Genomic DNA, 15,308 nt, shown 5'->3' on the forward strand with positions numbered 1-15,308 from the left:
AGATTTGTGTTTATGTGGAATATATGAACTGTTTTGTTTTACCTTGATAGGCTGGGTAATATCATATTAGCCAAGTCATACTGCCGAAATTTTATTGATTTGGTGGGGTAATTGATTAGCTTACTGCAGTGGGCGGGTTTTCGTGGACCTACCTATTAGAGGGACAAGGTAAACCCCATTATATTTTACCTTAGTATGAGAGGTGCGGAGGGTATCTCCTGAGGTAGTTTGGAGTTCAATTAACGCTGGACCACCACGTAAGGGTGAAACTCAGCCAACGCCAAGGAACGGCTATGTTTTTAAACGTAAAAACATGTTTTATGTGCATATGTTAATTTAACAGCCTTGGTGGACTCGGTTGGATGCCCTGCGCAAGGTGTCATCGAGTACAAGTTTTAGCACGAGCCAAGTTTTTAAGAGGGTCATAAGCCTTGCTGATTATTTTTGATGAAATGTAATTGTTTTATATGCTTGAAATGAGTTTTAATGTTATGAATCATATTATGAATAGATGTTTTAATTGTCTCCATTTACTCGGCTTTAGATGTTATAGATGAACTTTGCTTACTCACTGGGTTTATAAAAACTCACCTCATTTTTTTTACCCATTTCAGGTTCAGAGCAGTCTGTAGACAGTCGATTTTGTCGAGGGTTTGCTTTTGGATTTGCACCCTTAAAAATCGTAAGTCTACAGTCCTGTTTATTTTTGTTATTTTGGGGCTCACATGTCATTGTAAAATATTTTTGTATACCCTGGCGCTGTGTGCTATTATGTATATGAATTTATTTCGTCATTACGCTACAGTAGTTGTTTACGTAGAATTTTATAAATATTGTTTTATATGAAAATAGAATATTTTATCCAATATTTTTATTTAGTTCTATTAGTTATAAATTCACTTTAAATGGATGATTTAGATGCCTAAATTTATTTTTAGATATGATGTAAAACCCGACCCTATAAATACATGTCATGACATACATGCATTGAGTAGCATGTTATTACGCTAGAAAAGCACCTAAGAATAAACGAAACCTGATATTGTACCTAACGGTACACTTAAATTGATTTAACCTCGAACTAATTCAAATAGGAATTGTAGGATGAAATTTAATATTTTATAGTCCAGGAATGACTAAAAATGCTTGTTCGGAGTTCGAGGGTTCATTTGGGGTAAAATTAGAAATTTTGATATTTAAGGGCAAAATCGTCATTTTGCCACCTAAGATAATAATTTGATCATGGAGTGAAATTTTTGATCAAGATTAACTATTTGGAGTATAATTTAATGATAAGAAGTGAAAAAGTTTAATTCTGGTGATTTTTGGAGTGTAGGGGCAAAATCGTAATTTTGCCACCCACGGACAAAATTTGAGATTTTGAGAGAATTTAGATCAAATTTGACAAATTGGAGAATGGTATGAGTATAAGGGATGAAAAATATGTCTATGGGCAATTTTTCAATTTTTGGGGCAAAAATGTAATTTTTGACTTTTACGGGGGCAAAAGTGTAAATTTCAAAAAATTACTCCACCGAGACTTTGGATAAGTCTGAGAATTTTATCTAAGCTATGGATATGTGGGAGAAGTGTATGGTGAAAATTTGGAAACAAATGGATGAAATTTTAAAAATGGGCCAATGGGAAAGTGACACATGGCATTTTTTTAATGAAATAATATTATTTTAATGAAAAGTCAGCCATTTAAACCCAAATTTTGAGTGCTGGCCGGTCATAAGGAAGAACAAGAGAGGAAATAGAGAGGAAAGGAAGAAAAAAAGAAAAACCAAAGAGAAACAAGAAAATTCAAAGGGAAATTCGCGGTTTTCGAACGTTTACGCGTCTAACAGTAAGATTTTCGATTTTAGCTTGATTTCTACCTTTCCTATGCCTTTATTTCCATTTAGCATGCTTGAGGAGAGAGATCAAAAAGTGATATCAAGGGCTGGACGAAATTCTAGGAGAGAGAAATTGAAATTTTTAGGTTTTGATTTTTAGTTAAATTGATAGTTTTAGTTAGTTAAATGTGTTTAGAAATTAAATTGGGCAAGAAATCATTACATTTTCACAATACCCACTCTTGGCTGAATGCTCAATGCTGTACAATGATGATGAATTGATTTTATTCTAAGGGAAATGAAGAGAAAATGATGAAAAACGATTAAACGTGATAGAAAAACAAAGTAGAAAATTAACCGAGTTAATGTCCCATTTTTGGCCGAATTTTCCAAGGAAGGGAGTGAGCTGATTTTGTTGTTTTTAGAAGGTTATTGGCTGATATTTAATGGTTAGAAATGTTGGAGAGAGAATGGGATGATTTAGAGCTAAAATGGAGCGCGTTAGCAATTTATCGGGCAAAGTGCCAAAAATAGGTTAATACCGCGTTTAAGTCGTTTTAGGCTATTGCATTTCATACCATGCATTAGTATAGGATTTAAGTTAATTATATAGTGATTTAGCATCAATGTGATGAATTGTGTAAATTTTTGTAATGTGTCTAGGAGGAGAGCCTTCCGGAAAAGGCAAAGATGTCGTACCCGACGAGTAGTGATCGGGGCGCTTAGAAAGCTTTTAGTTTGTACAAACGGTGAGTAAACTTATTATTATTGTAAATTATCTAGAGTTTATTTTTAAATGCCCTTTATGTATTTTATGAACTGAAAACGGGATTTTTGATGTTTTAGGAATAAATGTGATAAATAAAAATATATTGTATTGATTATGAAATTGAGTAATTGGAGGCCGCAAACTGACTTGAAAAATATATATTTTCCTAGGAATGGCTTATGAGAAATGAGTATATGTGGCTATATTTTGTGAATGCATTGAGAAATTTATGTAAGTTGTTTTACTATGCAGGCTGGATAAATAAATAAAAGCCACGTTATACTGTCAAAATTTTATTAAAATTGGTGGGTTAGTCACTGCAGTGACGGGTTTCCGTGGACTGCCTATTAGAGGGGCATGGTAAACCCAGTTATATAGTTACTCCGGTTGTAAGAAATCACAAGAATTAAACTTTTTCACTTCCTATCATTAAATTATACTCCAAATAGTTAATCTTGGTCAAAAATTTCACTCCATGATCAAATTATTATCTTAGGTGGCAAAATGACGATTTTGCCCTTGAATATCAAAATTTCTAATTTTACCCCAAATGAACCCTCGAACTCCGAACAATCATTTTTAGTCATTCCTGGACTATAAAATATTAAATTTTATCCTACAATTCCTATTTGAACTAGTTCGAGGTTAAATCAATTTAAGTGTACCGTTAGGTACAATATCAGGTTTCGTCTATTCTTAGGTGCTTTTCTAACGTAATAACATGCTACTCAATGCATGTATGTCATGACATGTATTTATAGGGTCGGGTTTTACATCTCACCCCTTCTTCCTATACATTTTTCAAGCTCAGGACAGTTTGTAGATAGTCGAGTAGGACGAGAACTAAGCTTAGAAATGCATTATAGAAAGTAAGAGTTCACAGTCTTACATCCTCTTGGTCAATTGGAGCCCACGTGTCATTGCAGATCAAAACTTATATTTTGGTTATCTGTATTTCTATTCATACAATTTTTACTTTACTTTCATGTGCGAAAAATTATTTATGAATATTTCTATAAAAATTTATTTTATGAGAAAATAGAATATTTTATTGATTATTTTTTAATAGTACTAGTTGTTAACAATTTGCTTTCAAATGAACATTTTAGATACTTATTTTGTTTTTAAATCATTAAATATATATTTTCTGCTTACCTATTACATTTTTAGCAAGTTTTGAGATTTTTGACGAAAAATTATGAAAATGCCCCTATGAGCCAGAAAATAATATTTTATTGTTCTTATTTGAAAATGATTTATGATTTTTTTTAAAATGCGAGATTTAATAATTGTTGCTCACCGGGGAGATGCGAAAGTTGATGCTAAGCCTTGCGGGGTTTCGATCGACATTCGGGGTGAAGAATGTCTGTCGAGGCCTCGCGGCTGTTGTTACGGGCTCGATGAGGAGTTCCGAGTCGTGACACCTCTAATAGGCAGTCCACGAAAACCCGTCACTGCAGTGACTAACCCACCAATTTTAATAAAATTTCGACAGTATAACGTGGCTTTTATTTTTTTATCCAGCCTGCATAGTAAAAATAACTTACATAAATTTCCTAATGCACTCACAAAATATAGCCACATATACTCATTTCTCATAAGTCATTCCTAGGAAAATATATATTTTTCAAGTCAATTTGCAGCCTCCAATTACTCAATTTCATAATCAATACAATATATTTTTATTTGTCACATTTATTCCTAAAACATCAAAAATCTCGTTTTAATCTCGTTTTCATTTCATAAAATACATAAAGGGCATTTAAAAATAAACTCTAGATAATTTAAAATAATAATAAGTTTACTCACCGTTTGTACAAACTAAAAGCTTTCTAAGCACCCCAATCACTACTCGTCGGGTACGACTTCTTTGCCTTTTCCGAAAGGCTCTCCTCCTAGACACATTACAAAAATTTACACAATTCATCACATTGATGCTAAATCACTATATAATTAACTTAAATCCTATACTAATGCATGGTATGAAATGCGATAGCCTAAAACGGCTTAAACACGGTATTAACCTATTTTTGGCACTTTGCCTGATAAATTGCTAACGCGCTCCATTTTAGCTCTAAATCATCCCATTCTCTCTCCAACATTTCTAACCATTAAATATCCGCCAATAACTTTCTAAAAACAACAAAATCAGCTCACTCCATTCCTTGGAAAATTCAACCAAAAATGGGACATTAACTGGTAAATTTTCTACTTTGTTTTTCTATCACATTTAATCATTTTTCATCATTTTCTCTTCATTTCTCTTAGAATAAATTTCAGATCATCATCATTGTACCTCATTGCAGATTCAGCCAAGGGTGGGTATTGTGAAAATTTAATGATTTCTTGCCCAATTTAATTTCTAAATACATTTAACTAACTAAAACTATCAATTTAACTAAAAATCAAAACCTAAAAATTTCAATTACTCTCCCCTAGAATTTCATCTAACCCTTGACATCACTTTTTGATCTCTCTCTTCAAGCATGCTAAATGGAAATAAAGGCATAGGAAAGGTAGAAATCAAGCTAAAATCGAAAAATCTTACTGTTAGACGCGTAAACGGGCGAAAAACGCGAATTCTCCTTTGAATTTTCTTGTTTCTCTTTGGTTTTTCCTTTTTTTCTTCCTTTCCTCTCTATTTCCTCTCTTGTTCTTCCTTATGGCCGGCCAACACTTAAAATGGGGTTTAAATGGGCTAACTTTTCATTAAAATAATATTATTTCATTAAAAATGCCACGTCTCACTTTCCCATTGGCCCATTTTTAAAATTTCATCCATTTGTTTCCAAATTTTCACCATACACTTGTCCCACATATGCATTGTAAAACCCGACCCTATAAATACATGTCATGACATACATGCATTGAGTAGCATGTTATTACGCTAGAAAAGCACCTAAGAATAGACGAAACCTGATATTGTACCTAACAGTACACTTAAATTGATTTAACCTCGAACTAGTTCAAATAGGAATTGTAGGATGAAACTTAATATTTTATAGTCCAGGAATGACTAAAAATGATTATTCGGAGTTCGAGGGTTCATTTGGGGTAAAATTAGAAATTTTGATATTCAAGGGCAAAATCGTCATTTTGCCACCTAAGATAATAATTTGATCATGGAGTGAAATTTTTTACCAAGATTAACTATTTGGAGTATAATTTAATGATAGGAAGTGAAAAAGTTTAATTCTGGTGATTTTTGGAGTGTAGGGGCAAAATCGTAATGTTGCCACCCACGGACAAAATTTGAGATTTTGAGAGAATTTAGATCAAATTTGACAAATTGGAGAATGGTATGAGTATAAGGGGTGAAAAATATGTCTATGGGCAATTTTTCAATTTTTTGGGCAAAAATGTAATTTTTGACTTTTACGGGGGCAAAAGTGTAAATTGCAAAAATTACTCCACCGAGACTTTGGATGAGTCTGAGAATTTTATCTAAGCTATGAATATATGAGACAAGTGTATGGTGAAAATTTGGAAACAAATGGATGAAATTTTAAAAATGGGCCAATGGGAAAGTGACACGTGGCATTTTTTAAAAATGAAATAATATTATTTTAATGAAAAGTCAGCCATTTAAACCCAAATTTTGAGTGCTGGCCGGCCATAAGGAAGAACAAGAGAGGAAATAGAGAGGAAAGGAAGAAAAAGAGAAAAACCAAAGAGAAACAAGAAAATTCAAAGGGAAATTCGCGATTTTCGACCGTTTACGCGTCTAACGGTAAGATTTTTCGATTTTAGCTTGATTTCTACCTTTCCTATGCCTTTATTTCCATTTAGCATGCTTGAGGAGAGAGATCAAAAAGTGATATCAAGGTCTGGACGAAATTCTAGGGGAGAGAAATTGAAATTTTTAGGTTTTGATTTTTAGTTAAATTGATAGTTTTAGTTAGTTAAATGTGTTTAGAAATTAAATTGGGCAAGAAATCATTAAATTTTCACAATACCCACTCTTGGCTGGATGCTCAATGCTGTACAATGATGATGAATTGATTTTATTCTAAGGGAAATGAAGAGAAAATGATGAAAAACGATTAAACCTGATAGAAAAACAAAGTAGAAAATTAACCGAGTTAATGTCCCATTTTTGGCCGAATTTTCCAAGGAAGGGAGTGAGCTGATTTTGTTGTTTTCAGAAGGTTATTGGCTGATATTTAATGGTTAGAAATGTTGGAGAGAGAATGGGATGATTTAGAGCTAAAATGGAGCGCGTTAGCAATTTATCGGGCAAAGTGCCAAAAATAGGTTAATACCGCGTTTAAGCCGTTTTAGGCTATTGCATTTCATACCATGCATTAGTATAGGATTTAAGTTAATTATATAGTGATTTAGCATCAATGTGATGAATTGTGTAAATTTTTGTAATGTGTCTAGGAGAAGAGCCTTCCGAAAAAGGCAAAGAAGTCGTACCCGACGAGTAGTGATCGGGGCGCTTAGAAAGCTTTTAGTTTGTACAAACGGTGAGTAAACTTATTATTATTTTAAATTATCTAGATTTTATTTTTAAATTCCCTTTATGTATTTTATGAAATGAGAACGAGATTAAAACGGAATTTTTGATGTTTTAGGAATAAATGTGACAAATAAAAATATATTGTATTGATTATGAAATTGAGTAATTGAAGGCTACAAATTGACTTGAAAAATATATATTTTCCTAGGAATGGCTTATGAGAAATGAGTATATGTGGTTATATTTTGTGAATGCATTGGGAAATTTATGTAAGTTGTTTTACTATGCAGGCTGGATAAATAAATAAAAGCCACGTTATACTGTCGAAATTTTATTAAAATTGGTGGGTTAGTCACTGCAGTGACGGGTTTCCGTAGAGTGCCTATTAAAGGGGCACGGTAAACCCAGTTATATAGTTACTCCGGTTGTAGAGGCGAGGAGGGTAACTCCTGGGGTAGTATTAGAGCTCACTTCACGTCGAACCCCCACGTGAATGTGTAACTCGGCCAACGTCAAGGAACGGCTGGTTTTTAAAAATAAAAATGTGTTTCACGTGTGAATATTTTAACACCCTTGGCGGACTAGGTTAGATGCCTCGGCCAAGGTATCCCCGAAGATTAGTTTTGGCTTGAGCCTTGTTTTAATACAAGACATAAGCCTTAACAACTGTTTTGGTAGATTACAAATATTTTATGGTTTAAGAAATAAATTGAAAACATTATGAAATGGGTTGAAATTTGTTGTTTAAACTTGCCTCCATTTTACTCGCCTTTAGATATTTATGATAATGTCTGTTTACTCATTGGGATTTTATAATCTCACCACCCTCCTTTCCACCCATTTCAGGTTCAGTATAGACTGTAGATAGCTGATCTCATCGAGGACTACCATTGGATCTGCATTTTCCAAATCGTAGGTTCACAGTCCTCTTTACTTTTGTTTATTCGGGGGCCCTCTTGTTATTGTAAATTAAATTAAATATTTTGGCTTACTGTATTTCAGTATGTATAAATTTATTTAGCTTTTACGTTATAAAAATTATTCACGTATAACTCTATAAATATTGTTTTATAAGAAAATAGAATATTTTTCTTAATATTTCTTTTATTTTCTTATTATATTCAAATAACCGTAATTTCGTTTTAAATGAAGATTTTAGACTTTTAAACTCATTTTGAATATGAATTATGTGTTTTGTAGTTGTATATTACGTTTTAGCCAGTTTCGAAATTTTTGAGAAAAAATGACCAAAATACCCCTGTGTGGCGAAAATTTTTATTTTGATTGTTTTTTATCTAAAATAGTATATATTCTCTAAAAACTCGATATTTAACAATGATTGCTCACAGGAAAGGAAAGAAACTGATATGTAAGCCTTGCGGGGTTCCGGTTGGCATTCCGGATAATGAGTGTCAATCAGGACGTCGCGGCGATTGTCATGGGCTCGAGGGGAGTACCGGGTCGTGACAATTCAATTGGTATCAGAGCTTTTGGTTTTAAAGATAAGAGCTTTTGGTTTTAAAGATAAGAGTTTTTGGTTTTAAAGTGGTTTTAAAAAAATTACAATATCAGTGTGGCCCCGGATTAAGTTAAGTTAGGTTGAATAGAATGCATGCATTTTCATATAGAGCCTAAAGTTCCCTAAGCTTGCTTGTTTTCTCTTATAGATTATTATGACTCCTCGACGCGGACGCCCACCTCTCACTAGATCGGTTGGGAGGGGAAAAAGTCGTTCCCAACGTCATCAGCTAGATGCAGTAGGGGAAGAATCAGCTGCGTCTACCATTCGGGCAGCACCTACTGCTGAGCAGGCCAATAGTCCTCCACATCCTCCACCTCCTCCGCCACCTACGGGTATTCCCGCCATGCCTACTGAGGCAGCACAAGCATTGGCAGCTTTCTTTGCAGCAATGGCTGGTCAAGCTCAGACTGGTCAAGTTCCACCTGTAGTGCCTCCAACTACTCCTTTAGTTCCACCACCAGTACAGGATGTATCCATTTCCAAGAAGCTGAAGGAGGCTAGGCAATTAGGTTATGTATCTTTCATGGGTGAGTTGGATGCCACGGTGGCAAAGGACTGGATTAATCAGGTTTCAGAGACTCTCTCTGATATGAGATTAGATGACGACATGAAGCTGATGGTGGCTACGAGATTATTAAAGAAGAGGGCTCGTACTTGGTGGAATTCGGTGAAGTCCCGTTCCGCTACTCCTCAGACATGGTCTGATTTTCTCAGGGAATTCGATGGTCAGTATTTCACTTATTTCCATCAGAAAGAAAAGAAGAGAGAATTTCTGAGTTTGAAACAGGGAAATCTAACTGTAGAGGTGTACGAGACTCGTTTTAACGAGTTAATGTTATATGTGTCGGATCTGGTGAAATCTGAGCAGGATCAGGCCAGTTATTTCGAGGAAGGGCTCCGTAATGAGATTAGAGAGCGGATGACAGTGACTGGTAGGGAGCCGCATAAGGAGGTGGTACAGATGGCTTTACGAGCTGAGAAGCTCACGACTGAGAATAGGAGGATTCGGACTGAGTTTGCAAAAAAGAGGAATCCTGGTATGTCTTTTAGTCAGCCAGTAAAAAGAGGCAAGGACTCAATGATTTCAGGGAGTACTACTTCTGTTTCCGTGACATCTCCTCGACCTCCATTTCCACCATCACAACAGAGACCTTCGAGGTTTAGCAGATCTGCTATGACTGGTTCTAAGAAGAGTTTCGGAGGTTCTGACAGATGCAAAAATTGTGAGAATTATCATAGTGGGCTATGTAGAAGGCCAACAAGATGTTTCCAATGTGGACAGACGGGTCATATTAGGAGTAATTGCCCACTGTTAGGACGAGCCACGGTAGTTGCATCATCTTCACCAGCTCGCACTGATATACAGAGGAAAGATTCTTCTGGGTTGCCACTAAGACAGGGAGTGGCCATACGGTCCGGTGTGGAGAGTAATACCCTGGCACATCCACCTTCGAGACCACAGACTCGTACCTCGACAAGAGTTTTCGCTATGACGGAAGATGAGGCACAGGTCCGACCTGGAGCAGTGACAGGTACTATGTCTTTATTTGATAAAGATGCTTATGTTTTGATAGATTCTGGCTCAGATAGGTCTTATGTGAGCACCACATTTGCATCAATTGCTGATAGAAACCTGTCACCATTAGAGGAAGAAATTGTAATTCACACCCCTTTAGGAGAAAAGCTAGTTAGAAACAGTTGTTATAGAGACTGTGGGGTAAGGGTAGGCGAGGAAGAATTTAGGGGTGACTTAATTCCTCTAGAGATCCTGAATTTTGATCTAATATTGGGTATGAACTGGTTAACTGCACATCAGGCGAACGTGGATTGTTTCCAAAAGGAAGTTATTCTCCGAAATTCGGAGGGAGTAGAGATTGTGTTTGTAGGGAAACGCCGAGTATTACCGTCATGTGTAATCTCGGCCATCAAAGCTTCAAAATTAGTACAGAAAGGGTATCCGACTTATTTGGCATACGTAATTGATACTTCAAAGGGGGAACCTAAGTTAGAGGATGTCCCGATAGTAAGTGAGTTTCCTGATGTATTTCCTTATGATTGACCTGGACTGCCTCCTGATCGAGAGCTTGAGTTCCCTATTGATTTGCTTCCGGGTACCGCACCTATTTCTATCCCTCCATATAGAATGGCTCCGGCAGAGTTGAAGGAGTTGAAAGTACAATTGCAAGAGTTGGTGGACAAGGGTTTTATACGCCCTAGTATATCTCCGTGGGGAGCACCGGTTTAATTTGTGAAAAAGAAAGAAGGTACACTTTGGTTATGTATCGATTACCGACAGCTTAACAGAATGACCATTAAGAACAAGTATCCATTACCGAGGATTGATGATCTTTTCGATCAATTACAGGGAGCTACAGTGTTTTCCAAGGTTGATCTAAGGTCTGGGTATCATCAGTTGAGGATTAAAGAACAAGATGTACCCAAGACAACGTTCAGGACTCGGTACGGTCATTATGAGTTCTTAGTCATGCCTTTCGGGTTAACTAACGCACCGGCAGCTTTTATGGATCTCATGAATAGAGTGTTCCACCCTTACTTGGATAAGTTTGTTATTGTGTTCATTGATGACATACTGGTTTACTCGAGAGATAATGATGAGCACGCTGCCCACTTGCGTATAGTATTACAAACTTTGCGGAAAAGACAGTTGTATGCAAAGTTTTCGAAGTGTGAGTTTTGGTTACAGGAAGTGGTATTCTTGGGACATGTAGTATCGAGAACTGGAATTTATGTCGATCCCAAGAAGATTGAGGCAATCTTACAATGGGAGCAACCGAGAACCGTAACTGAGATTCGTAGTTTCCTTGGCTTAGCTGGTTATCACCGGAGATTTGTTCAAGGATTTTCTTTGATAGCAGCTCCTCTGACTCATCTAACTCGTAAGGGAGTTAAGTTTCTATGGGATGATGTTTGTGAGAATCAATTTTAGGAGCTAAAGAACCGGTTAACCTCCGCTCCCGTTTTAACACTTCTTGTTAATGGTAAGGGATTTGTAGTATATAGTGATGCTTCAAAGTTGGGGTTGGGGTGCGTATTGATGCAGGATGAAAAAGTTGTGGCTTATGCTTCTAGACAGCTAAAGAGGCATGAAGCAAATTACCCTACCCATGATTTAGAGTTAGCAGCAGTGGTGTTTGCTTTAAAAATCTGGAGGCATTACTTGTATGGGGAGCATTGTCGGATATTTACGGATCATAAGAGTTTAAAATATTTGCTCACCCAAAAGGAGCTTAATTTGAGGCAAAGGCGATGGTTGGAGTTGATAAAAGATTATGACTTGGTGATAGACTATCATCCGGGAAAGGCGAACGTTGTAGCTGATGCCTTAAGTCGTAAGTCTTCATCGTCTTTAACAGCACTTCAGAGTTGTTATTTTCCAGCATTAATAGAGATGAAATCTCTTGGGGTCCAGTTGAGAAATGGTGAGGATGGATCCTTATTGGCAAACTTCATTGTGCGACCTTCGTTACTTAATCAGATCAAGGACATTCAGAGGTCTGATGATGAGTTAAGAAAAGAAATTCAAAAACTGACCGATGGGGGAGTCAGTGAGTTCAGATTTGGAGAGGATAACGTCTTGATGTTTAAAGATCGAGTTTGTGTTCCTGAGGGAAACCAGTTGAGACAAGCGATCATGGAAGAAGCTCATTCATCTGCTTATGCATTACATCCCGGAAGCACCAAGATGTATAGGACTATCAAGGAGAATTATTGGTGGCCAGGTATGAAGCGAGACGTAGCAGAATTCGTAGCAAAGTGTCTCGTATGTCAGCAAGTTAAGGCAGAGCATCAGAGGCCAGCAGGTACACTTCAGTCTTTACCTGTTCCCGAGTGGAAATGAGAGCATGTAACTATGGATTTTGTTTTGGGATTGCCGCGGACACAGAGGGGAAAGGATGCGATTTGGGTGATCATAGATCGGTTGACTAAGTCCGCTCACGTTTTAGCTGTCCATAGTACATACTCTATTGAGAAGCTGGCTCAGCTCTATATAGATGAGATTGTGAGGCTACATGGAGTTCCTGTTTCTATAGTGTCAGACCGAGATCCTCGATTCACTTCTCGATTTTGGCCGAAATTTCAAGAAGCTCTTGGAACCAAATTGAAATTTAGCACTGCTTTTCACCCACAGACAGATGGTCAGTCAGAAAGGACTATCCAGACCTTGGAGGATATGTTACGGGCTTGTGTCATTGACTTTATTGGGAGTTGGGACAGACATTTGCCATTGGTGGAATTTGCTTACAACAATAGCTTTCAGTCTAGCATTGGTATGGCACCGTACGAAGCTTTATATGGAAGAAAATGTCGTACTCCACTCTGTTGGGATGAAGTAGGTGAAAGGAAGTTAGTGAGTGTGGAATTGATCGAGCTAACTAATGACAAGATCAAGGTTATACGAGAGAGGCTAAAGGTAGCCCAGGATAGGCAGAAGAGCTATGCAGATAAACGGAGAAAAAACTTGGAGTTTGAGATCGATGATAAAGTTTTTCTTAAGGTTTCTCCTTGGAAAGGTAATAATTTGAATACTTTGAAGTATTAAATCTTATTGATTATACTATCATGATAAATTATGGTGTTTTATTGGATAATGAAAGGTGTGATTTGATTTGCGAAGAGGGGAAAGCTCAACCAGAGATATATTGGACCATTTCGAATAATTGAAATGATTGGACCAGTGGCTTATCGGTTAGAATTACCTCTAGAGTTAGATCGGATCCACAACGTTTTCCATGTCTCCATGCTTAAGAAATATGTACCAGATCCCTCTCATGTCCTCGAAGCACCTCCGATCGAGTTGCATGATGATTTGAAGTTCGAGGTACAACCTGTGAGTATCTTGGATCGAAAGGATCGAGTACTGAGAAACAAGAGTATTTCAATGGTCAAAGTGTTGTGGAAAAGTGCTCGAATGGAGGAAATGACATGGGAAGTAGAGCATCAGATGAGGAACCAATACACGCATCTATTTGTCGAATCTGGTAAGTGAAATTTTGAGGTCAAAATTTTATTTTAAGGGGGGTAGAATTGTAAAACCCGACCCTATAAATACATGTCATGACATACATGCATTGAGTAGCATGTTATTACGCTAGAAAAGCACCTAAGAATAGACGAAACCTAATATTGTACCTAACGGTACACTTAAATTGATTTAACCTCGAACTAGTTCAAATAAGAATTGTAGGATGAAATTTAATATTTTATAGACCAGGAATGACTAAAAATTGTTGTTCGGAGTTCGAGGGTTCATTTGGGGTAAAATTAGAAATTTTGATATTCAAGGGCAAAATCGTCATTTTGCCACCTAAGATAATAATTTGATCATGGAGTGAAATTTTTTACCAAGATTAACTATTTGGAGTATAATTTAATGATAGGAAGTGAAAAAGTTTAATTCTGGTGATTTTTGGAGTGTAGGGGCAAAATCGTAATGTTACCACCCACGGACAAAATTTGAGATTTTGAGAGAATTTAGATCAAATTTGACAAATTGGAGAATGGTATGAGTATAAGGGGTGAAAACTATGTCTATGGGCAATTTTTCAATTTTTAGGGCAAAAATGTAATTGTTGACTTTTAGGGGGGCAAAAGTGTAAATTGCAAAAATTACTCCACCGAGACTTTGGATGAGTCTGAGAATTTTATCTAAGCTATGAATATATGAGACAAGTGTATGGTGAAAATTTGGAAACAAATGGATGAAATTTTAAAAATGGGCCAATGGGAAAGTGACACGTGGCATTTTTAAAAATAAAATAATATTATTTTAATGAAAAGTCAGCCATTTAAACCCAAATTTTGAGTGCTGGCCGGCCATAAGGAAGAACAAGAGAGGAAATAGAGAGGAAAGGAAGAAAAAAAGAAAAACCAAAGAGAAACAAGAAAATTCAAAGGGAAATTCGAGATTTTCGACCGTTTACGGGTCTAACGGTAAGATTTTTCGATTTTAGCTTGATTTCTACCTTTCCTATGCCTTTATTTCCATTTAGCATGCTTGAGGAGAGAGATCAAAAAGTGATATCAAGGTCTGGACGAAATTCTAGGGGAGAGAAATTGAAATTTTTAGGTTTTGATTTTTAGTTAAATTGATAGTTTTAGTTAGTTAAATGTGTTTAGAAATTAAATTGGGCAAGAAATCATTAAATTTTCACAATACCCACTCTTGGCTGGATGCTCAATGCTGTACAATGATGATGAATTGATTTTATTCTAAGGAAACTGAAGAGAAAATGATGAAAAACGATTAAACGTGATAGAAAAACAAAGTAGAAAATTAACCGAGTTAATGTCCCATTTTTGGCCGAATTTTCCAAGGAAGGGAGTGAGCTGATTTTGTTGTTTTCAGAAGGTTATTGGCTGATATTTAATGGTTAGAAATGTTGGAGAGAGAATGGGATGATTTAGAGCTAAAATGGAGCGCGTTAGCAATTTATCGGGCAAAGTGCCAAAAATAGGTTAATACCGCGTTTAAGCCGTTTTAGGCTATTGCATTTCATACCATGCATTAGTATAGGATTTAAGTTAATTATATAGTGATTTAGCATCAATGTGATGAATTGTGTAAATTTTTGTAATGTGTCTAGGAGGAGAGCCTTCCGAAAAAGGCAAAGAAGTCGTACCCGACGAGTAGTGATCGGGGCACTTAGAAAGCTTTTAGTTTGTACAAACGGTGAGTAAACTTATTATTATTGTAAA

This window comes from Theobroma cacao, chromosome 6, assembly GCF_053813885.1.
Source record: "Theobroma cacao isolate CCN51 chromosome 6, ASM5381388v1, whole genome shotgun sequence".
NCBI classification, from domain to species: Eukaryota; Viridiplantae; Streptophyta; class Magnoliopsida; order Malvales; family Malvaceae; genus Theobroma; species Theobroma cacao.